Source organism: Plutella xylostella, chromosome 27 (genome assembly GCF_932276165.1).
Source record: "Plutella xylostella chromosome 27, ilPluXylo3.1, whole genome shotgun sequence".
In the NCBI taxonomy this organism is placed as follows: domain Eukaryota; kingdom Metazoa; phylum Arthropoda; class Insecta; order Lepidoptera; family Plutellidae; genus Plutella; species Plutella xylostella.
Window position 1 is genome coordinate 2,397,155 of NC_064007.1, and position 26,234 is coordinate 2,423,388.

Consider the following 26,234-nt stretch of genomic DNA (forward strand, 5'->3'; position numbering starts at 1 on the left):
AAACCCTCCGTTTCTATTATAAAACCGTGATTTACGCAAGCAACAATTCCTTGAACGGAATTGAAAATGAAAAAGATGAATTTCCAAATTGCTATACGTGTCATGATTTCAGCATATGTTTATGGCTTAGACGTGACCGAGTGCCTCCGTTGATAACGATGCTATTTGTGAACCACTGAAATTGTTTTAAAATGCATTCCTGCACTTGGTTAATATGTAGCAAGTTTGTTTTGTAAGCATGTATGTATTGTTTTATACATGTGATTAAGTAAACATGTTTTGTGTAGGCTGTTTGGTAAATAAAGTATAAACATACTAAACTCAATAACAGGGCGGCATCTGGAAAAAAAACGACAGACAGAAAATTTAAACTATGTATATAGAAATAAAACGTATGAAAGCTCCAGTATGATTATGAAATTAGGGATAGTTTAAGTTATTTATATTTTAGGTGTAATTTGGCCTATACAGTGAAATATACACGTGACCTTATAAAATGTTATTAACAAACACTTTTTTTTCTTTTTCAGGTAATTCACCTAAACACCCCCCTGTGATTTCGTGGTTCAGCCATGAAATGACCAAGGTTTTGTGTGTCTGTCCCGTTAATTAGCAAGGGTTTGTAATATGGAAAGGACTGTTAAGGTGTTACACTTACCACCTTTCTCAATATTCTGTGTCGCGGTCACACGATTTGTGCAGGGTAATGACTATAGTTAGTTATGAAAAGTAGTAGACAAGATTATTATGGATAAAAAAAAAAGTCGGACACAAGATCCTTGCGATTATCATGTTCAAAGGGTAGCGGTGGTCATACATACATATATGATACATATACACTCACGACTGTAATCCCCGAAGGGGTAGTCAGAGGTGGCTCACAAGCGAGCCACCCACTTTTCGCAGCCCATTTGTACTCACGTGATAGGTTGCGAACCATATAGCGGTGGTCAAATTAATATAAAATATACATTCCAATCCAATGGTTCCTAACCGTGAGAAAGTGGCATAATAACAAAATTGACATTTCTATTTCCCGATCCGATTTTGCCGCTTCCGGGTTTAAGTTTTCGGAATTTTTTTAAACTTTATTTTTGCTATCTTTGAATTAATTATTTCAGACTTTATTTGTTCAATGTTTACGCCTCTATTATAGTGTTCCACTTGGTCTGCCGTGCAGAATTGCACGTAGCAAGGTTGCATGTTCCGTACGGATTAATATAACTCTTTACTGTCCGAGGTTTCCGAAACCAATGATTTAAAGTAGAAAGCAGAATGTAGGTCAGTAAGACTAAGTAAATGGGGTAGTCACGGTTACGAAGCAATAGGATCAAAATTTCAGGAAAGTAGATAGGTACAGGAGGGAATATTCTCCCTCTAATCCCAATAATCTCCCTCCCAAAATCTCCACGTTTTAAATGGGGCACTTTTTGTCACTAAAGTACTTATAAAACCTAAAAAGATAACATCAGTAACGTCACACATCACACAACGTTCTCACGACCAACAATGGAATCATAAAACGTTCGGATTTTAAAACACGGAAGCCGTTTGACAGTTGAGAGCTAATACAGCGTTCGAAAATCAAATTCGTATCCTAATTGACGTTAAGCGCTTTAACCGACCGACGTTTTCGGAATGACGTTTTGAATTTGCGCCCGTGTTGCGTATTGACATAATTCAATTGGAAGTAGTTTGCGCGCTCGGTCCCGAATTGGGGTTTTGTAAAGTCGCGTAGAACAGTACATCAACATCGATCAACAAATGGCATAGGTTTTGGATGGCCTTTTTGTCTAAAGGTGCCATTTGGCAGGGGACGAAATGAGGTTGCAGCAAACGACGTGTCGCTACGACACTACTGGTTTCTGGGTATATTATTTGGCGGCTATAGCATTTACGTTCGATTACACGTCCATAGAAATATTGACGTTATGAATCGTCGTCGTCGACGTCTGCTGCAAAAGAGAATTTCATGTCGCCGCCTATTTGCACCTTAATCCCTTTATTATGAAATTCCGTGCGTTGCTGTCGTTACTATCACCGGCATGATAGTACACACAACATGCCATGTGCGTGTAAAAGTGTGGTTTTGTGAATACGCTGTTACGAAATAGCGAGTGAATACTTGAAGTAATGAGTGTGGTTATTAGTGTAACAGGAAATGGCTATTAACTGAACTGTGCTGTCACCTAAATGTGGTTTAGATTTCTTTGTTTATCTTTGGGCTGTGAGAAAAGTGGGAAATGTGCCGGACTGATGTCCGCCGGACTGATGTCATGAATACCCATTTTTTATGTATTTCAAAATAATGTTCTTTTAAACGAAACTTATGATTGGCTAGTTGGCTTTAGAAACGGATCAATCAAGTGCCGACGTTTGCTCAAAATCCTCGCTTCTCGTTGGTTCAATTTGATTGACCCGAGGTGGACTAGCCACAGACAATTGTAAGATTGGCCCTGACACAGACACTACGATAATAAGATTAATAAAGATTCCGAGATGACCTTAAAAACTACATAATCTTGGCAAGAGCTTCGGATGTTCACCACTTCGGTTTAGTGGAACTATCAACGTTTTAAAAGCAGTTTATAAGGATCACATCACTGGTTCTGTAAATATGTGTGAATGCTGTTATAAGTATATAATATTAACTGTCAAGTCGTTTCTTTGCAAACCAGTAGAAAATATATAACTGGACATTTGGACTTGCAAACAAAATACTAGATTGCTCTACTCCCCTTCCAAAAAAGCCCAAGTCATTTTATTTGAAACAGACAATTTCCCACTAGTGCAATTAACAAAAAACAAATGTAAAATCAAACGTAAACTAAATAAATGAGTTTTCCTTCTTTCAATGTACTAACTACAACTTGCTTATAAAACCGCACTCATGTCACAGACATAAAGCGGCTACATAGAATCGGTTGGTGAGGGCACCAGCTATTTCTGTCCATCCATGCTAGTCGGCTCGCCCACATAGCTACACTACTGGTTGGATAGAAAGATAGTCGGTTTTCGAACGCGTCCCAACGGATTTATATCTGTTATGTTTGTGCTGTTTTTTTACTCGCCCGACCAATAGATGGGGATCTCACACACGGCCATCCGACCCCAAGCTAGGTAGAGCCTGTAATACTTATGGGTATTGAACAGTTGATATAATATACACAGATACGTATTACACACAGGATCCTAGTACAAATATCTGTCTTCTGGTCGGGGATCGAACCCGAGACCTTCGGCATAGAAGTCAGGGTTAATAACCACTACACTAGTCTTATTTTTTTAAATAATATAGCGTATAGTCGTGATTCGCCACCCAGGCAAACAGCACGACAACTCGGCAACAATGGCGGTCCATTCAGCGCTCAAATCACACGCACACAAAATGATTATGAGTGACAATGATCGTCAAATCCGTTTGTCGCGCAACTTATTGACGCAGCGAACTGAAGCGTCAGACGGCAGCCCCTGGGCCGGATCTAGGGTGTTGGATTAGAGGAGGCTTGGCCCTAAGGGCCTCTTGCTCCTCTTATAAACGTTGTGTATGAGATAAAAATGATAATGTCTTAAATGTTATTTGAGAAACAGTACACAATTTCACCTTATCCTGCCTGACATTGTGAAACAGTCACTATATATAGTGCACTAAAAAACTAATGCTATGTTTTAAAAAAATTTGAACAGCTGCGGTCAAAATAACTATGCATAATAGCCCCGGGGCCCTCTTCCCTCCTGGAATACCCCTGGAGGGTTACTATATACTGACGAAAAGCGAACGAATGAGAGCTGACGTGCAGTCGGCAGTATCGGGACGATACAACGACATAAAGTCGCGGGTCGCGCATCAGCGCTCCGAAACTTAGTATTTCGACATATATATGACGGACATGACTATACAGGGTATTGCGTAAAAAAATGCGTTTTTTTTAAATTATTTTCAATAGAAACTGTTGTTCACGTGACTTTTTACTATTGAGAAAGACTTTTTTCGCGAATTTTGGAATTCTGATTTCAGTTTCCGGCTTAGATATATGTAGGTTTCGGATTAGTATACCCTTTTTGCAACATCCTGTATAGGCTGATCCCGAGGCACTCTTGCCCCCTGGAATACCCTGAATCCGCCCCTGGACGTCAATTGATTCGAGTTCGTCGGCACATATTATGACGGTTGTTGGCCCAATGGCTCCACTGTGATGGATTAGTCGCTGTTAACGCTCATCTTCAATTGCCAGTTGCAATTGTAGGGTGCATGGAAGGACCCTCGTCGAGTGAGAAATCAACTGTAACTTATACAGGGTGTTCGGCACATGGACTGACAAAACAATTCGATGATTAAGGACGAAGAGATCGTGGGACGTATTTTCTTCTTTGAGATCTATGTCGAAAACCCAAAAGTTAATTATTAAAAAAGTCAATTTTCCGAATATTATTATTTCGATGTTTCAAAAGTACGATTTTTTTATTATATTATTACGTATCTCTTCATAACTTTTGGGTTTTGGACATAATGTCCCCATATTCTTTAATTATAAATTATATAGATATTTTTATTGCGTTTCGGTTGGTGTTGGTATCACCCAAGTTAAATATAGTAATAATAATACTTAAATTAACACGGAAACGTCAACTCGGTGGCAAACATGTCAAGTCTAGATATTTGCACTAAACATTATGTTACGGAAACAAATATTTGTGTGAATATAGCATAGGCATGTTAGTTTTTTGACATTCTCATTTTGATTGGTTACTGCGGTTTTACGTTGGTACATTTTACGCAAACGTTTTACGTACTTAACACGTTACTAGAGGGGTGAAAAGTCCTGGTTTTAAATTACGGCCAGGGAAATTGTTATTGGTCTTATATGGTATCGCTAGTATGTTTAATTCTTCCAACCTCTATGAATAAAGCTACCGTTCCACCACCTACACAGCAATTAACCATCCATAAGCAGCGTCGCTCGCCTGTCATACATCTGTCAGATCCATACAATTCACGTCACATTAGATATTTAATAATGTTTGGTGGTGGCAACCCCATAGCATCTTATTACTGCGGCGTCACTGCGGCATAGCCGATCGTGTTGGTGAAAAGGTTTCTTTCAATCCCGGATAGCATCAGTCAAGTGCTTACTATAACGAGGCGTCGTGATCGAGCGTGTGAGGGCCCACTCAAGGTCCCGACGATGTCAGAATCGCCCCCCTCAGTATGGGGAGTGCGACTTTTTTAGAGAGAGAGAGAAGCGGCGAGTAAACGTGAACTTGTATCGCGCGGGAGAGACACCTAGCGGTAAGTAGCTGCACTAGCTCCGCGGCTCACAAATTTGCGTTATGTTTCAGTACTCGATCGGTAATGAAAAATCTGGCCCTCAGAGCGCGTAGTGTAGGTTTTTCTTAAACGATCGAGCAGTGAAAATCGACTCTTTTTCGTATGGGGCGGAGCTAGTGCAACGCGTAGGTATTATACCGCTAGGTAGCGACTCCACCGCGCCTTACTCACCACTATTCGAATGGAGTAAAAACTCGCACTCCCCATACAGATCTAAATTGCTTGTATCGTTTTCCTATACGATGTTCTGTTTATTACTTTCTATTTCGAGCATTATTGAAATCACTCTTGAGTGATGTATCGCATGAGTCATGGTGTACCTTATTGAGCGCGCTACCGAATTATAATTTATTTAGTTTACCTTACAGAGAGTCTTTAAAATAAAGGTGTGTAAATATTTGTTACGCGGAGAAGTTTACCAGAATCGCGCCCCGTTTTTGTGCTTCCGGCCTCGTTCTGCTAACTCAGTTTACTGAGAAATCGAAGCTTCAGTATACAATTCAATTAAGCTAGCTTAGCTATTCCTGTTTCCCATTAAATAATTACCTGAGTAAATTAACAAAAAAACATTGAACAACAATAGAGATATTCATTATGTATCAGCAGTTATTTAATTTTCCATACTATCGCCTCTATTGCAGTAGAGGTATGTAAGGTATGTTTCTATTTTTCAGCTACGTTTCCAATAAACAGCTGAGTTTTACAGCAAGAACATTTGATAAAAGCACATCGTGGCTTGCAAATTCTACACACCTAGCCGTTACCATTTATCTAAAACCTTTTATAAAACATAAATTTCATTCCAGGGTACCCTAATGATGCGAAATAATTTAATGACCCTCCCGCCACGAAGATATCGTCTAACAAACGGACCAAGCCACACTTAAACTTTAGTGTTGAGCGTATTAAATAGTAAGGAAGCATAACAAGAAATAGTTTGGCCAGTAGAAACAATTTGGTCGGACTCTGTGCCAAGTTTGCAGTTTAACTGTGCTTCTTCTGAGAGCTAACGAGTCGTAACCTAGGCAGGACATAAACAAGCATTTGCCTAAATGCTATTTAATGCAACTATAATAGGGGGGACCGCATAGGACCATCCTTTATGGCGGTAATTGGGAAGCGGCGTCTTTGGGCTTCCTAAACAACCAGATCTAAACTAAGTACTACTACCACATTGGTAAATATCTCTAGAGGTATAAAAACGGACTGTAGTTGGTAAGAATAATCTTGACCGGAAAGTAGGCGTTATACGTTTTTATGCTACTTATGTAATTATATGATACAAAAATACAATAAATACAAAATCTTATGAATACCAAAATATATTTTTTCAGGGGATCAATTTCGACATTTCTATTTTAAAAACCTCAGTATTTTAATGAAACGCAGAGGCATCCCCGAAGCATATCACCACCACATTCGTTACAAAGACATCGTCCCCGTAATATGCATTTGCACTGAAGCCAAGTAAATCAACAGCCTTATTCACCGAGCATACCGAGGCTGGGAATACAAAAATTCTGCGCATATTTTCTCCAAATTGCTCTTATATTTTTGTCAGCGGAATGGGAGTCTAAAAACTTTGCAGCGTGTGCACATTTGGCCCGAGTTTACGGGAAGCAGGCGGACCTGCGGGGTTACTCCACAGATCCAAATCTCCTAGAACTAAAGGTTTTCAGAATGACCCCCTAAGTCATTAACTTTCGGCTTAGTACCTACCATTTTTGCAACACTATAAATTACGAAAAACTAAGTTACGAAGCCATGCTCCGCGAGCCACGACTATCTCTTTATATTGAACGTGCCGATTGGACGACAGCTCTCGATTGTTATTTTTTCGTCAGTATAGAGTTAACCCTCTTGAATGAGTTTACGGGAAGCAGGCGGACCTGAACTTTTAAATTGTTAGACTCCGGATAGTGTTTTTATGCGGGAGGAGCTCAAAAGGTCTGGGAACGCCTTGTTCACTGTAAATGCGTCTCGTATTTTTTCGAGGTGCTGTCTAGATTAAGGCCAGTAGTTTACAAAATTTAATAGATGTCAAAAACACGAGAAAATTACATATTATCTACCAAATTTCCTGGTGTTTACATCCAATTGGCATCTATAAAATTTAGCGGACTTTGGGCCCTGCAAACTAAACAGTCGTATGAAAAAAATGAGTACATATTAGGTAAGTCTTTGTTTTAGGCGTGTGTAACTGTAAGCCATAGGCCAAGGTCTTCCGTTTTGGGGTGGGCTTGTCACGCCCAGCCATACATTTTGTTACCGTGGCGGTAACCCTTACTTAGCCACTTCGAATATTGCTTTAATGGTCGCATGCAAGGGCTTAAATGCAAAGAGTTTATGGCTCGGTGTTACATTATTACGTAGCGCTAAATTGTAGTGTTGTTGTCGTCGCTTTTATTGTTTTGTCGATTGGATTATGATTGAATTAGGTAAATCTTATTTTTAAAAACTTAGATTTTGACATATAAATACCATAGTCAGCTATACTTAAAACTCTAGTGAGTATTTTATAGTATTTACTTTAACGCTGCACTGTGAAGAAAGCAGCTTATTATGAAGCCAGTTGAGATGTTCCCATAATCTATTGGCACCCAACATGGGACATAATTGGCGCCCAACTAGGGATCTAAGCCAACTGAAATCGAATACAATATTTTTATAATTCTCTTACCTATCCATAATATGTAATGACATAGAGAGTTTCGTTAGATTTAGCTCTGAGTATATATTATGAATGTGTATCCACATCGTAAATTGACATTGTACTCGGTAAATAATAAACTAACTGCACAAAACAATGTGTAACGTACTAAAACACGAACGTCAGTTAATAAAACCGGGAAATAAAAATGAATTTTATGGTTTCCGGAATAGAATCGAGCCACGATGTGACAAACATAGCGTGGGACGCCATCCAGTTTAAGTGGCTGAATGCGAAAAGCAGAGGCATATACCTACTATACATAAAGCAGCGGTGTGAGGCCTATGTCCAGCTGTGGACGATGGGTGGTTGTTGGCTTTGATTATGGTTCAGACAACTTTATTTTATAAAATAATAAGAGGCAATTTTCCTCAATTCCTTGTTAGCTATAATTAGAAGAAGTACCTATTTAAATACGGTAAACAGAAATGTGAAAGATCAATTTCCGTTATTATTAAAAACATTTATTGTTTTCATATTTTTCATTTAATTATAACCTATTTATTGCTTACCTATTGATTTTATTGCTTTTATACATTTATTATCTAATTTGAGACTAAATACGAGTTCTTTTTTAATATGAAAGGATACATGGAAACCCAATATGAACTTCCTAAAATAAAAATAATGGTAAAACAGTAACATTTTCTAAAAATACTCCTTCTTGTATATTTATTTCTTTACACAATATGAAAACAGCAAAATTACAGTAATATTGTGAGAGCAGGTCAAGGCAAACTCCTCGCCTCTTATATGTGAGTGAACTTTTACACGTGGGCCTGGGGGGTCACTCTTTACACCGACAAACGAACGAACTAAAATACATGCAATCGGCACGCTTAATACAACAAGATAGAGCTGTGGTTCGCCCCTGGGATTTTTATTCTGTTCTGCTGTGCTATGGCCGGTTACGGTATTTACTAACCGAATTTTGATACCTACTGTTTTTTGGATACAGTATACTATTACTACAAAAACTAGATTAAAAAGACTAGAAGTAAAACGTAAGAAATAATTAAACTTTGAGACCAATTCTATGTAACACTTCAAAAATCCTAAGCAAGTATATACATAATTTTTTTGCAATGGCACTAAATTGAGAACCTCCTTTTTCGAAGTCTATTTTTATTTCTAAAGCCGAAAAAAAGTATATTCACAGAAACCAGCTCCAACTTATACCGGTTAAAAAGGGTGGAAACCGGTTAAAATAGCATGGCACTGAAACTATATTTAGTTCACCCGCTAACGAATAAGGGCTCAAGGTAAAGTTGGGAACGAATTGTGTTATGTTTATAAAAATCAATACCATATTTCGGCTCGATCTGCCCGCTTTATGCAAATAGGGGCCGTGCCAAAAATATACAGTGGATTCTACAAAGTGACATCTTGCTTTCCGTGGCTGTAATTTTAACTGTAACACACAACAAAACCTCTTTTGGATACCTCCGTACGAAGTTCAGTGAACGACAGTAGCATCCGCGATTCTGCACTCCACAGCAATAAGCGTAAGGGAGGAATTCGCGTAACAGTAGCACGTCCCGTGTAAGCTAAACTGTACGTAAATGTCAAGGGTTCTCTTCCCGAGATTACGACCGGCTTCAGATTAAATTAGAATTTTATTTTTTGCACGAATGTTTGTTTTATATTTTATCCCCCCGGAGTGGCGGTCCTTGTTTGCCCAGGCGTGTTGTAAATTGGTGAGAGTGTGACAGCATGTGTTATTGCTGAAACGTATTAAAGTTAATGCCGTACAGGGTGTGAATATTTAATGCTAGAATTTGTACTTTCTCCTCAAGTTTATGGGTTTTGTTAAGATGCCTGAGGGGCCTGTTTTGTTTTTATTTATTTTATTTATCACCGTTACAGATTGATAGTCGGTCTCAGTGTACAATTTGCGGACATAGCACGTAGAAGTTTTTTTTTTCAAAATTAATTATTATAAATTACTTTTGAAGTGTAACAGCTTTAAACGTAGGTATTGCTAAGCCTCACACAACCTTTTGTCGGCCGTTTTCTGGCATGAAAATTACATAATATCAAATGAACTTTATAGTACGTTTGTTATGTCATGTGTTTAAAAAAGTCCAATGTCTTTATAGATTTAGGAGACCTTTCTTAGAACTCGAGTTAAATAGCTGGCTGATAGCCATTCATTAAATCTAAAACTGGCGGTAATTCAGCACTATCAATCTATGCGTCAGTCGGTTAGACTTAAAATACCACAACTGCCGAGCACACGGCATACTCGTAAACATTACTGCAAAAACCCATTAAACGTGCCACAATGAACCTGTAACCCGCTCCACGAACCCAGTAGCTAGCTAGTAACTCACGTAATCGCACACGAAAAGGCCAACATGCGCTAACTTATACAGACTTAAAGTCGATTCGCATTCATATACTACCAAGATATCGTTTAGGGTAGGACCTCCCGTCTCACGTGCTTGCCAGTAGGTCACCGTTACGTAACCTTTACCGATGCGGCTCTCGAGGCACAGGCATAGGCGCAGGCCGCCTGAGCCCATGTTTAATTAAAAATGAAAAGTTCCATGTCCTCGCATGACGTAACTTGAACCCGGTGAACTCACCGTATCGACTTGCCCAACCTACTTTACGCTTGCCAAAAAGACATGGAATTATAGATTTTTCGTCCCCGCCGTACTCGGCGTTAACTGGGCCTGACAGATGACAGTTACAAGGAGTGCAGAAGTATAGCTATGTGGCGGTAACCTTGATGCTGCAGGCGAGCGGCGCGACTGCCCGGGCTGGCGTTCGATTTTCACTTGGAGCCTCGCGCGCCCATGTTCGCCCGGTGGGCGTGGCCTGCGAGCCGGTCAATAGCACAGCACGCGCTCGCTCGCTCGCTCTCTGCCGCGCGGCATACCTCCGTCCCGCTCGCTCCGGGGATGATTGAAACGTCTGATGCCGCAGGCGCTCCAAGCGCCCCCTAGCCAAGGACGTTCAGTGAATCCGTCCCTGTCTGCCGCGAGAGCACGTGTCTCAGATACTATGCTGTGATGTGTGCTGCCCTAGTACCGCGAGATATTTCACAACCAATTATGACTTCAAGTGCCTGATGTATGTGACTAATTTGATGCCTGAAAGGAATCCCCTGGAGCCGCTGCGAGCGATGTGCGAGGCGCGCCGAGGACGCTCAGTCGCCACCACCAAGTGATATGGAGATTAGCGGGCCCTCTCGATCATCACCTCTTCGTGTCTTCCGTCCTGTGAACCCTATCGCCTTGTTACTAAAGCTCTCGTCAGACTCTCAGGTAATCGCTATTTAATGTCCGTAGTGTCGGGTCGGCCATTTCTAACCTCAAAATTTTCCGATCGCTCGTAGTCGTAACCGAAGTGTGTCGAGCCCGTAAAACGTTCCTTTACGGGCCTATACATATATTATGATTTCCATGTCAGGAGGCAGCCGCCATCCTGTCGCCGGCAGTGCTCTAGTCTAGACGGCACGTAAAAACATCCGAATTCCTATTTGTAGGTTAGCTACCGACATGACTCATTTGCTAAATACTCGCCAGAGGAGAATCGATCGCGGCAGAGCCTCGAGTAATCGAATACAAGGCTTTGTTTAGGATAACAGCTACCGATATCGGATACTCGTCGTTCGATTCTAATGGCTACTGACGTCAGACCCGCGTTTTCTTTAAAGAACAAGCGAATTCTTGAGTCAAGTTTATGAAACCGAAGACTTTCAAGTGTGTTTGCGGAGCTTTTACTTGAGGCAGGTTTATAATTAGTTACATTATCAATGTATTGAATTGGGTATTATTTATTTATACTCGTAATCTGCTCTACATTTAATATTCTTTTAGAGTTCCGTGCCTCGAATAGTAAAAGCGGAACCCTTATCGGACCAGTTTGTTGTCAGTCTGTCTCTCAAGTACCGGCAACGCTGAAGGGAAAAATCTGAAAGCTAGACTTTAATCATTGTCTGAAAAATTGGAAATTGAACTTTGTTCTTCAATTGCTATTAAAAAAACAGAGAAAAAACTAAATTATGTTTGAATAATACATAAATTTACTATTATTTAGAATTAATGGTACTGAACCTTTGTGCGCGAGTCCAACTCGCATAGCCGGTGTTTATCCAAAAAAAGATAGTCATATTTCCTGTTCACAGTTCGCTGTCCTAATCTTTCTTTTCTCTAGACCTTTCCATTATAAACCGCTGACAGCGAAGCATAACAATAGACGATCAGCAAGCCGGGTTGATGCAGCAATTCTTGAACTTTGCCACCCTCGACCCGGTTCTCAAGTGATGTCCCGCAGATACATCCGCAACACTGAAACATAGCCTCTATCCCACTCGTTCTGCAGAAGCCTAGAGGAAAACTTATGCTGAACGTATAGACTTCCTAGCGTAGCAACGGGGATTGTAACCAGGAAGAACTATTTATGAATTTACGGTCCATTTGTCTTGTGACGTCACGTTGATGATGTCATGTCGCCCTCAAGTCCCTACATTATGAGCCGACTGGCGACGCTCAGAGCCGCCGTGCTCGTTAACTGACTGATTATCCTGGCGGTGTGATCGTTTCCCATCCATTACCAGCTAAGCAAGTGACCCACATTACCAGCCTTTACGTTAAAATTTACTTTCATCGAAAAGTCGCACGTCATTGAAGGTGTACTTTTGAATTTGATTGGGAAATTGAAACGTTGATAACGTCACCCGACTCAAAAACTAGCATAGCGTTTTCAAAAAGAACGGTGTCAAAGACGAAAATACTTTTTGTACCTCTAAATACATAATAATGAGAGGTTGACTGAAAACTTTTAAAGAACAAACTGTAATAGGACTTTAAAATTTTACATTCTTTACTTACACCAAGAAAAGTTAAATAAAAATAAAAAGCTACTGTGAAAGAGTAAACTTAGAGCTTTCTTCTTGTACTTAAAGCTTTTCATTTCAAACGACATTACTGAGCACTTTACCGGCTTAGTTCTCACCCATTAGTGCGCCACCAATAGAAACCTTTTAGCAATTAAACATATCCATTCTAACACACCCGAGTATTCCACCACGTACCTTTTGTGTTACTTCCTGAATACATATTGTATGTATGCTCATAATTATTTTATTCCCCTACCCACTAGGTTTATTTTACATGAAACAGTACCTAAATCAACGGATTTCATGATAATTGTACTCTAAAATAGGCTCCCTCAATTCGACGGATTACTGTTGATTTTATTACATATACATAACGGCTTCCTCGATAAATGTGTCAGAAAGTAATATGTATCCACATGGATACTCGGTTTTATTTAATGTGTGCACGAAATGGCTTCTTTCGTTTTTGAAGATACGATTTTGTTATCGTTATTGAAATAGATATCAGGAGTAGCCCGCAGGGCATATCGAGTGGTCTATCTTTATTGAAAATCGAAGCAAAATATCTAATACGGTACCAATATGGCTCGCCAAATGATTCGTTCGCAGATTGCATTTTGGTGATATTGTTGTCTGATGTACCGATAACCAACGTTGCCATGGAATGTTTTTTTGTACCTAAAAGTCCTACAACAACTTCTGCATGTGTAGTATGAAATGTTTCTTGTATTTCAAGCTTTCTTCATAAAACATATTTTAATTGTTTAGTTATAATAGAATCATCATAACCCTGTGCGATTAATGTGGCATTTCGAATTTAATTGTTCAGTGAATCATACACTCAATGCGGTATATTTTACGACATCGCATAACTTTCAGTGCAGTAGGTAACCTAAATGTCAATACTTTTAATTTATTTTTAAAGCCTTGACAAGTAAATACCCCGAATTACATAACAGAAATTATTTTGAGCAAAAGAATTTTAATAGACCGTTAATAATTAAAAAGCCAGAGCGCTTAACACTACAAATACGGTAACATTTTGGCCTTCATACCTCAGGCTTCAGTGCTATCAGTTTATCACGATAACTTTTAATTAAACACATCTATTTGCACGCGTGATAACAAACGTTTATCGTTATAAAATTTTATGTCTTACGACACTGATTCTGTGTTTGCAGTCTGATAAGCATATCAAAAATAAATCCTATCGCATTTGATAGGAACCGTACTAAGCTATACGACATTGTCATAATGCAGTGTTCGGCTTCCCTCGGTCGAGGAAGTTGATATATCTCAGTCGCTGTGAATCTCCGCGCGGGCGCCTACACTCCTCACTGTCACTGCCGCTTCAGTGATAAACAACTCGGCCAGATTCTCGAGAGTCTTGCAGAGCAGTGCAACTGTTCCATCCATAGTTGGTTCATCCCAACGGAGGTTCTCAGTCCAGGATCCGGTCTTGTGTTGTGAAGCAAGTTCTACAAGGCGCAGACCTTGTGGAAGCTTGCAGTGCTCGTGGTTCCAGCGTTGGTATTTGCGCAGCCAACACCCACGGTGCGTGTCAACGGCAATGTTTACTTTTCCATCCAGAGACGGCATGTTAAATACCTTCATCAATTAGTGCGACGGTAGTAGCTGCCTGTGTGGACCCAGTAACTCGATATCGTGTTAAAGGATTCCGTCTAGACGGATTTGACAATCTCGGTGCGGTATACGGTGTTTCCCGATGTGGTTTTCTTCATTAAGTTTTGTGGTTGATCGAGTTTGATGCCAGTATGGGTGTCGGTTGTGTTTGTCGGGGTTTAATAAGTCACTATTTGACTACTTCAGTGGAGTATTCTGAAGGCTTTGTGATCTCATTAATGACGTTCATAACGAGAACTTCCCCGTACCCGGAACACACTCCGAAAATACGAATAAATCATCTTTGATCGCAAGCTTTCTTTCCGCCCGCGTTTCCTTTTGACTTTCAATGCTCTGGATTTCAAAGTAGCGCCTTTGATAATCCTCAAAAATTTCACCCTAATCTAAATATTCAATTCGATCAGTGAACCGAATAAATAAATTGCCAAAACGAGTAAGAACATACCGGTAATCTGAACAATGGGAAAGCCTACACAATCGATAACTTTCAATCCAAAGCAGAACGGATTGATCTTCAATCTTAATGTTGGTTAAACAGAAGATGCGGTTGCTAATACTGTAAATAACACTGAGCCCGCATAATCCCTTAAGTCGGCCTCGAGTAAACCGAAATCGATGCTTCCCTTTGCTAGTTCCATAGTGAAGTAAATTAATGTGGTTCTCTGAGGCTGGTTTCGAGGATAATGGGATCACTGTTCCGTTGAACTACATAGCTAGAATATTTTTTATTTATACACAATCAAGAACAGAAGTTACATAACTTATATAGGTACTAACAAATATGATTCGGTATAATAACACATCGTTATATTTTTGGTCGAAATATTTTTATTACTTCAAGTAGTAGCCTACACTTGACACTGTTAATAGTAAATAGTTTCTGTATCTTATATTAATTAATGTATTTTGGTTGGTTCCAGGTCGCCACCTGCAGCATAATAGGGAGCCATACGCCGCGGCAGAAAGACGGGTGCGACACGCACTCGTGGTATGTAAACCCTTCTTAATAACATTTGCAACTTCAGACCCTCCTGTAATCGAATGAGGTTCATGGCTCAATCAATTACTCTCGCTGTTACCGTTACTCCTACCCCGAAACTCATTGCCTACCTTATCCTTATCACTCATGTGTAACCTCTAAGTCACCTGACCCTGAGTAGTGATTAAAGATTGAATTGGAGATTAAAGATCTGTATCGACGGTATTATCATCATCAGCTTTCAACGGGCTCGTTTTATTAATCAGTGTTTTGTACGCTTGCTAAGGAAACTGGTTTTATTCAATGCGATTTATGTTAATCGGTGTGACTGTTCAGTCCTTGGGTTACATCATGCATTTGCATCCAATGCAATGATTCTTATCACGTCAATGTTGTATTTTGGCACACGGCACCCTGACACCATTACCTTTTAACTTGATTCACATTCTGTGCATATTCCCTGTTTTTATTTCTGCGTTTTGTTCATTGTATGTGTGTTTACAAAGAAGTATAGCATTTTGTAGCAACAATAATACTGTCCTATTTGCAGCATGAAGTCTTGCCGCCGCTGAATAGTTTCCTGCGTGTAAACTTTAGTATTTTACCGTGTCATAAAACTGACTGAGTGATAAATTTTGTACACAGTAACTAACGACGCCTCTGACTCAAGACCTAACTATGTTTTCATTGTCTTGCGTGTTCTGTTACTTTTTATAAACGATGACTTCCATGATGTCATTCTGATCATCAGTCTATTGGCAGACACCTGGGTGATATAATTTCTTTCTCTATGACGTCTGTAGTTCTACTTGAAAAACCAAGCAAGACTGAATTCCCTCGCAACTTTTGTGTCGCTTGAATTATTTCGCTTTACAAATTCCATTCGTATCTTGTTTTGCCTTCAGGCGTTTAGTTCCGATGCAGCTGAAGATTTGTTTCGTTGAATGCATAGCGGATTTGTGGCTTCCGGGGTATAGACCTAAACTAGTTTTTTATACGATTGTTTTTTTTCACTATTCCAGATATAAAACTTGGGAAAAGCAACCCCGCTCTATCATTCATAGCGCTATCTATTCAGCCATTTGAATTAGCGGTCTATTGTCCTCTGATTCATTGAACTGATTGAATTCAACTAGCGCCTACCAGTCTGCTGGTAGGTCGGTTACTCGTCTATTTCACCTCCGACCACCCAATTAAGGCTTTTGTTGGGCTGAAATGGAGCTGCAGCTGGTAGCTCTAGATATATTGGGCGTTCGGGTCATGTCCGAAAACCGTTTTGCGGCGGTTGGAAAGCCTCACCTGCAAATCGGCACAATCTATTTGCTCAGTCGCTTCTGGAATGGTTTTACAGTGTTCGTTACTTTGTGAAAGTCGTTCAGTTACATGAGCCAACGGGCCGACATGAAATACAATTTTGAACGTTTTTGCCGCATTCCTTTTGTTTTCAGATTTCGGTTTTTATTTGGTATATTTGATTTTGATAGGTGTTTTAGTTCGATGGTTTTGATTCGCTTTTGCAACGCCGCCTTACACTTATCGGTTGATTTAAATACACGTACGAATCTAGAGAGAGATACGTATATTTTCACTCCGCTTCTAATAATGTACAAAAATACCTCGGCAGTTATATTAAAAAGAAACACTCTTACTCTTTACATTGTTAAAGTTGGAACTAACGAGCTCATGTTTATTGTTTTCAATGGTAATTTGTTTTTATTATTTGTTTATGTTTGCGCTCAATGTGCACGGACTGGCATATTGTATAGAACTTTGGTTACAATATTAGCGCTTTTAAATGCATTGTCACTAATGAGATATTCTGTCTATCTGTATATATAAAGATAAAGATAAAATACATTGGTTATTATCTAAAAAAAATGTACGAATGTTCACTGTTAGACATACCAATATTCCTGCTATAATCGCCACGCCTAATATATTTATTTATTTAATATATTATGTCCTGATACATTAAACATAGTTTACATTGTAAATCTGCCCAGTCCGGGATTACTTAAACAAACCACGCTAACTTCTCTACCCACTGAACCAACCGGTCGTTGCATAAGCGCAGTATTGTCTAAAGCACATTTCGTGGCTTATTGTTTTTGTCGTTTTTTTTTCGTCCCGTTTCCCCGCGCGGTAAGCGCTTCGTTTTTCAGCGAGTGTCTGGCCAATGTCGGAACAAAGCATGCCCTGTATATATTTCACATTGACCGGGCTATTCCGAATATTTCGCCGGCTCGTTACCGCCCGCTATTCTGCAAATATTACGAAAACATTCGATTAATACTGCAAAAACACTCAAAAGGGGGATTCTGGCGTGATTTACTCAATTTATCGTGGCTTTAAAACGTCACGGGCAGGAAATAAGAGCGTATTGGCGGCGCTTATGGCCGTTTTGTTTGCCATGTCTTGTTTTTTGCCAGCATCGGAAGTTTAAAGGTGCGAAGCGATTTTTCCCGGAAATTCCGAGTTATTGCCGGTATAAAATAATGAAATCAGCCATTCTGCACCGTTTTTAATTAACCTGCCCTACAGCTCGGCATAAAACTTTTCCGTTAATTCACAAAGTGCTATTTCGACAGCTCGAGTTTTAATGGATTTTAAAATGTTAAACTGAAATTATTTAAAACATATCGGCGTGCGACTTTGCTTGCTTTCAACAATTCGCTTGCTGCTTCGGCATTCTGAACGGATTAATTTGATTTCTAAACTTTGATTAGTAAATTTATCGTTAGCCCTTGATTTATAGGGCTTCCTGTTAATTAAAGAGCATAGATAGATCAGCCGCTAATCCTGGGATAATCTCTGAATTCGATTATAATCCAAATGAACTTCTAAGTAACGTATGTATAGAAAAAAATTTTTATTGTATAAATGTTGCAGGCTAAAACAACGTATAAACTTGGTTCGTTCGTATCTTAGTGATTAGTTACCTCTGGGGGAAGCCAGGAGGGTTACTCTATACTGACTAAAAACGAACGAACGAGAGCTGTCGTGCAATCGGCAGCTTTAATACAACCGGATAGAGTCGTGGCTCGTGCAGCAGCGAAACTTAGTTTTTTCGTCATATAAAGTGACCCCCCAGGACGCTGCAAACGTACGTGGTCAGAATCGCATAATAAATCCAGGTTCATTTCGAAATTTCGCCTCTGCGCCACTGGTAATAGGCGCTTTGCAATTCTGTGCTGACAGCTGTTTTAATTTCAGCAGCTTCTGCCCAGTCTGGTGGGGGGTGCCCGCTCTAATAGTTAACTCACACACACAGAGTATCAAAGAATGCAGAAAAGTGATCAGTCTAGTAAAAGTTATTTTAGAAAGTGTCATCTGATGATGAGTCTGACTCTGATATAGCTTTTATAGAGATGCTGGAGGTGTTGGAGCATCCCCATGCAAAGGGAGGATCCTCCGACCAGGCCGGGTGGTGTGGCCTGGCGGGCAGCTGCCCAACGGTTAGCGTTGGGGATTTCTATATATTGCAGAGTAGGTGAGAAACTTCGAATGCGCGATGTAGGATTTTCATAGTAATTTGCGTAGTTCCCATACATCTTCGCTGTATTGCGTTCCGAGCGCCATCTGTTGATCTTCGTCTGAACTAGTGGCTAGGAGTCCGCCACATCACTCCCCCACCGAGACCGGAGGGCGATAGTCTTCAGTGCAGCCGAGAGTCTTGATTGCCAGCCAGTGCCGCGTAGTCCGCAGTGAGTCGGGACTGTGAGTGCGGTGAGGAGTCCCCAGTGAGTCGGGGTGATGCTGCAGTGGCGATGTCCACGGTGAGTCGGGATGAGCCTGCAGTGGAGCATGGTGGCAGAGTGCTGCGTCGACCAGGAGAGGATGGCTCCGCTTGCTGACCGGCCGAAGTGCAGTGGTGCTGTGCCAAGTTGCTGGTGTGGGTCGAGGGTGTGACCAGGCCTGCGCGTTCGCTGCATGCTGGTGGTCATGATGCCCTTTGAGACCGGATGCTGGCTGGTTGGCTCCAGGGGCTGCTTGCTGAGGTTTCTGCTGCGCGGCTGTTGAGGTGAGGAGAGAAAGTCGATGGAAGATGGCGTGGAGGCTGCTCTGCGGGTCTTCAGAAGGCTGCGCTGATGTTCTTCACAGGGTCACCACTATGGAGATGCTGGAGGTGTTGGAGCATCCCCATGCAAAGGGAGGATCCTCCGACCAGGCCGGGTGGTGTGGCCTGGCGGGCAGCTGCCCAACGGTTAGCGTTGGGGATTTCTATATATTGCAGAGTAGGTGAGAAACTTCGAATGCGCGATGTAGGATTTTCATAGTAATTTGCGTAGTTCCCATACATCTTCGCTGTATTGCGTTCCGAGCGCCATCTGTTGATCTTCGTCTGAACTAGTGGCTAGGAGTCCGCCACACTTTTATTGCAGCTTAGGAAGGCAGTTTTAGACCTTCGGAATATGCACAAAGGTTCCATTAGAGAGAGCGAGTACCAGGTACTTACACCCCCACATAGAATAGCCCTTATTGCAGATAACCGCCACCATACCACAGAAAACACTTCAAAAAACAAGTTCGTATGTGTAAGTGAACCATTGAAGTTTTTCTATGAAGCGGTCTCTACTGTTATTTTACTCTGCGGGCAGTGGATAACGGCGCAGCTCTAGCTCTGGTTAAACTTTGAGCCTCTCTTTTTATTGTCCAGGTAGCTCTGCCTTTTCAATGGTCTTGTTTCAGTGATTTTAACTAGTTTCTGCGGTTCAGTTTTCATCTGAAGCGCGTAGCTTCTCGTTCAGAATGTCATGTCTGCGTTATAAGTTGGAACTGAGTCTATCTATCCTTTCTATTACTTGCCGATCGTTTAGTGCGTGAATTTTTCTTTCGATTTTTGGCAGTAATTCTTTGTATTTTATCTCTTTTACCTACCATAAATATTAGTTAATCCTGCAATTCCTCTTCGTTATTGGCACACAAACAGTAAGACCAAAGTTAAATCCTAAATATCGATAACCTTTGAAATACCTTACACCGCCGCCGTCCTCATATAAAACGATGTCATCACGATACACAATAATACGCGCCAGAGGTGAGCGGGTCAGCTCTCCAATTAGCCAACCCTTGCAAGTGTCAGGTCAATTACTGGATGGGGCTGCGATCATCACGCCAGCCGCTGGTAGCCTATTCGCTAGGACTACTCTATTGCGATAAGCATTTGATTTTTTGTTTAACCTCACATGCTTCTCCGTATAGTGTGGATTACCATTCAAAAATTATACAAATTTTATATGTAGGTATGTTAGTGAATAAACTCACAGACTTCTAGACCATTTAACAAAAAAATACGTATTATGTTGGATTCCCACGAGAAGCCCTTAAAGACAAGGCATCGCTGACTCGCGTTTTAGCTAGTAACTTATAAGCAGAGTCTGATTTTGCAGACCCTAAAAATACCGATCAAAAATGAACATACCAGAATACCAGAATAGTCCTCAACTAGATAGTTATTAAGCAGATATGGAATGAAGTCATCAAGATATAATGGGTTTTAGCAAGTGGGTGTCTGAAGGCGTCCCCTTTGTAATTGACATTCGTAAAGGTAATTGTCATGTCTTTTAGATATTATAAATAGCTGCTATTATCTCCATATTTATGATAGGTATTGTAATTTTACATGGAACGGCGCGTGTTTTGAAACTATACAAGGCCAGAACGCAGAGGTTGGGACTGCTCGAGTATATTTTCAAATTAAAAAGGTGCCATGATTTACTTGAAAGTATACAAGGCTATTACGCACTAATCGCGTATATTTTCAAGTAAGTTAGGCCAAAATTATGGCTTGAAAATATACTGCAGCAGTTACCACTGCGTACTAATGGTGTATATTTTCAAGGGCCAAGCGGCAATGCGAGCACTTGAAACTATACGTGATTAGTTACCAGGTAGCCATTTTGAATTGTTGCTCTTTCTTTCTTTCATGCGAAATAGTAATAAGTCTATTGCTTTCTAAACATTGCATCATCATTCCCCACTTGACATTGTTTTCGTAACGTGTTTTTTGTTTACATCGTACAGTTCAAAAGTAAATTGATTGAAATTAAACTGTAGAACTGTTGTAAATAGTAAAAATTATCTCAGTAGAAGGTGTAGTGTAGAACAATTGATAAAAGACAATTACGGTGAAATCAAAACTTGATGAAAAATATGTCTGTAATACCTACTACACTCACGAGTAATGAATAAGTCCAAGTCAGTAGCAAAAAGTCAATAGCAAATGACCCAAATTTTTTTAAACATTTAATTTAGAATTTGATCGAACTTTACGTTTTTAGTTGGTTATAATAATATTTTGATGCGCTGTTAATAATGTACTTTAATATTGCCGACAGCGTCATTGAGCTATTCTTTTCCGTTCAGGAGCTATCGGTACTAGAACTTTTTCATTGCTCATGAGTGTAGTAGGTATTACATTTAATTCATATAAATAATAAGATATTAGTATTCTTACTTGCAAGTATCATTGCTATAAATATCAATTAATCAATGAAATTAGAACTTGTTCATCTTTTTTTATTAACATTCTATAAGTATGACAGGCAGAAAAAGTAAATTTTAGTCATGTACATTTACCGAAATAGTTAAGTAAATCAGACTCAGCATGTAGGATAATAATAAATTATATGCGACAAGTACGCCAATCAAGCAATGAGCGTAATAGCAATGTATATTTTCAAGAACGATTCAGTAAATCCCAACTTGAAAGTATACGCGATTAGTACGCACAAATCGTGTATATTTTCAAGTAAAATATTATTATTTTTCACTTGAAACTATACAGTGCTAGTACGCTATGGGTGCGTTCTGGCCTTGTATAGTTTCAAAACACGCTGGAACGGCATGGTAATATGAAATTGCGCGTTTAAAACTAATGTCTACTGGAATTACAAAGTTATGACTAGCAAATTGTTAGACCTAACATTATTCAGCTTCTAACTAAAAGTTCTCTTTCTCTAAACAGACATATTTAGGTACTTGAAATAATGTAATTTCTCGTGATGTTGAACGCTAAATTCCCTCACAACGAATGAAACAATACATTCATTAACAGAACTTGAGTTTCTAATTCAGAGGTAGTTCACACAGGGAGACCCCGATATCTGCATGACAAGATAAAATGGCTGGGAAATGCACATAATATCTTCACCAGAAGCAAACTATCACGTAGAATGGAGATTCCTAAACATAAAACAGCTAACTTTAAAGGAAGTTTCAAATATGCAGCGTCAAAAATATGGAATGATTTACCACCACCATTGCATGAATTTATGTCCTATCTATCTTTTAAAATAAAATTGAAAAAAATATTATTAGAAAAACAATTATCTGCGTCTAAGGAAATTTACAAGCATAAACATAAAAATAAGTCTGCATAATATAAAATATATTACATATAATCATACCAAAGCACACATTCTCACAACACACACGCATACATACATACATTCACACTGACACACACCACTCACATATAATGTTCTATTTATTTAGTTAACACAACACCCAGGGACGTGCTGAAAAACAGCGCTGTCACAAAACATCTGTTTACGGCAGCATATGCTGAGCATGGCACCTTTTGCCGAAAGTCTGTATTTACATATAGGAATAATTATGTTTAGAAATAGGATTAGTACTAGTGATTCTTTCCGCATGTTTGCAAATGTTTCGGCAATAAATATTATTTTCTTTCTTTCTTTCTTTCTTTCTTTCAATTCAACATTCAGCTGTGGAATTGCCACCACCATTTAAAGTGCATGGGAGTGCTACCCAGGAACGGAATTCAAAAAGGCTAAACACGCGATGTGGCCATATATTACTCAGGTTTGCCGCGAATTATCGAGGAGGCCATGTTTGTTGTGATTGCAATGCAAGGGAAAGCGGAAGTGTGGTATGAAATATAGCTGGAGTTTTGACCGGAACTAGGTGGACCTGATCGAATTTTGTCTGTTCGATTGTTCTTGTAATGGAACTGTCATACAAATCTAGAATAGAGAAACACTAGCACAATTTTTCGAAAAGTAAAGTAAAAGATGTAAAGTTTGCAGGATTCATAGAGGTATTTATTGGGTTAGCTTGGATACTTTTATAACTGATTGAATTTTTTTACTGTGAATACCTTAAAATTTTACTTTTTATTGCTTTACATTTCTGAAAAGTTTCTAATATCCCGGTTTTACAAAAAGAAAGCTGCAAAATCATCCAGCTAAAATGTCGGAAGTCGCCATAAATTTCACTTCTTACAGCTAGAAAATGTCCTCATTTATGGCATAAAATTTGAAATTCCTCCTTCGTTCCTTTTAACGTATCCTTTGCTGCCATTTTCCGGACGTGACGTCATCGGCAAAGGCGTCCGCGAGGCGGAAGTGGCGCCATGATCCGATTTCGATTGGACTGCAATTTCTGTACAACATAATATCTTCCTTTGAAAATTTTAAGGAAGCATCCAGGTGGTGGTTTGAATTTCTACTTGAGATTTAATGTCAAGTTTTATATTCAATTTCTAGGTGTCCGCAACCAAAAGTAGCTGGCTTGCAATTTGTTATTCCGCCTTTGTCGCCATGCCACCGCTTCTTTTATAGCTCGGATATGCTTTGGGTCAGGTGAGACTTTCCAGAATTTATTACTCTTGAAGCACATTCTATAAAAAACTCACGATAAATATTGAAAGAAAGTTTCTGCGATGACAAACCCTAGATGCCAGGGAATAATGACAATCGAGGAGCTATTTTGAATTCAAATTCATTTCATTTATTCACACTAATATACAACAATACACAAATCATGCTATCATTTCTTACTCAAAGTGGCGAGAGTTCCCAACCAGTATGTCGTCCTGGTATTCTTCAAAGCCTGGTCGCTTCATCCATGACAGAACCCGCTTCAGATAAATTCATAGAGGCATGGAATGACCTTTTTATTGATTGGCCTGTGACATGAATTCAGATCTCAAGAAGCACCGGAGTGAAAATGTTTGCCAAATTTGAATAACATTGCACAAGCTGCCAACTTTGCCGTTTTTATGACTTAATATACTCACTGTGAATTTTGAAAAATGTAGCTGAGTTATGAGTAAAACGTTTGAAGTTCATAGAATTTTGAGGAAAATGAGCAAGTAGCCATTTTGGATATAAGCGAATTAAGTGGAACAAATCGTGTTTTTTTGCCAAAACACAATCCTTTATTATCCTAAAACATATTTTTTTCAAGCAAAGGTGTTTACGCATTAATGATTTTTCCCAGTCTGACATTAATATAATAAAGGATCTTACAATGATAACATAATCACGGGCTACAAAACACCTTTCGAGCTCAAAAAGATCACGGAACTTGTATAAATGAAGCCACAAGTCTTATGCTGCGTACAGACCGGCCCAACGAACCCCAACGAACGGGTTTCGTTGACCTTCGTTGCTACAATCTGCCCTGTATTATGTATGATAAATATCCATCGTTGGGCGTTCGTTGGCAGTTCGTTGGGCCGGTCTGTACGCAGCTTTAGAGTCCTCGGTGTGAATGTATCCAAGATGGCGGTCCACCGCGGCTGGTGTTCACATATTCTGAGCACGGACATCCTGCGGCGATGGTGCCACTGATTACGGCGTCATGGGCACGCGGCCACACTAAGGGCCACTTGCACCAACATATTAAATCTAGATTTAGTGTTAAATCTCGATTTAGTGACAAATTTTATATGGTTTGACGTTTCTTAAATCGAGAATTGACACTAAATCTAGATTCAAATGTTTTTGCAGGTGGCCCTAAATGAAAGCACAATGACACTTTAAACTTTGTCCCCGCTGTGGGACAACAAAGTTTTCTGTTATGTTAAAAAGTTTTAGGTTAAAAAATACGCCATTTAAAGAGTCACGTCGCCTTGCAAATAACCCTGTATCATACATATAAATTATATATGTGCAATAGATAAATAAAAGCCAAGACATGTACAGTTATCTTGTTGTAGCCAATGTAATTAAAATTATATCACCTAATAGTCTTTCAGTAAGGCAAAAGGCTCAATTAGTAAGAACACCCAATTACAATTCCAAGTCCTTAACAAACGCAACTACATTAAACATCATTAAAGTTGGCTTTGATCAAGCTTAATTTGGCCCCAGGTCATAACTACTCGGAACAGCTACAAGCAAGGAGCAGGTGTGGCCAAGATAAAACTGCAGGGAGCACGCGAAAGCCTCATATTTTACAGGTTCTATGAGCTTTGTCCCGCTACCTTCGCCTAAATTTCCAGCAGTTTTAGTCTTTGCAGTTCTGGCAATAAAGACTAGTATGATATTGCGAACGTCGCTACTGGAAAATCCTCCTTGTACCTCAACCATTAGATCATCATATTATTTACCCTCAAAAATATTATGTGGAAGCTTTCTAACTCTGGCTTCACCTATACCGTCATAGGCGGCCTTCAAGCATAATGGGCGTATTTTTCATATATAAACTATTAATGGGATAAATTATTGTCTACCGAAAGACTGTTTGAAAGCATTTTCGCATCGGTAATAAGAAGCAATTTACTGCTAACCTTTGATCAAGGTGAGGTTTAGGGAAAATGCCGGGCGATGTATACGCCGACGCTTGATTCATTGTTTCTGAACCGAAAAAACTATTTTTGCTTTCTGAGCTACCGTCGTAATAAAATATAGCTGGATTATTTTTCTGTATCATTTATCACTGTAGAGAAGACATCTTATTTTTTGCCTCAAAA

At 39.6% G+C, this 26,234-nt stretch overlaps 1 protein-coding gene across 13 annotated transcripts in view; it reads left to right on the top strand.

Annotated features, from left to right (window-relative positions):
- LOC105381280 (plasma membrane calcium-transporting ATPase 3) overlaps positions 1-26,234 on the top strand; it is a 122,713-nt gene that overhangs the window by 30,960 nt on the left and 65,519 nt on the right. For 7 of the 13 annotated variants that reach the window (XM_048630786.1, XM_048630785.1, XM_048630791.1 and 4 more), the window contains exons 1-2: positions 14,136-14,442; positions 15,453-15,520. The gene's annotated coding sequence lies outside the window, so the exon portion shown is untranslated. Of the gene's footprint in view, positions 1-11,082; positions 11,312-14,135; positions 14,443-15,452; positions 15,521-26,234 lie in introns of those variants that run through there. The other 6 variants (XM_048630779.1, XM_048630780.1, XM_048630784.1 and 3 more) reach the window with 3 other exon arrangements.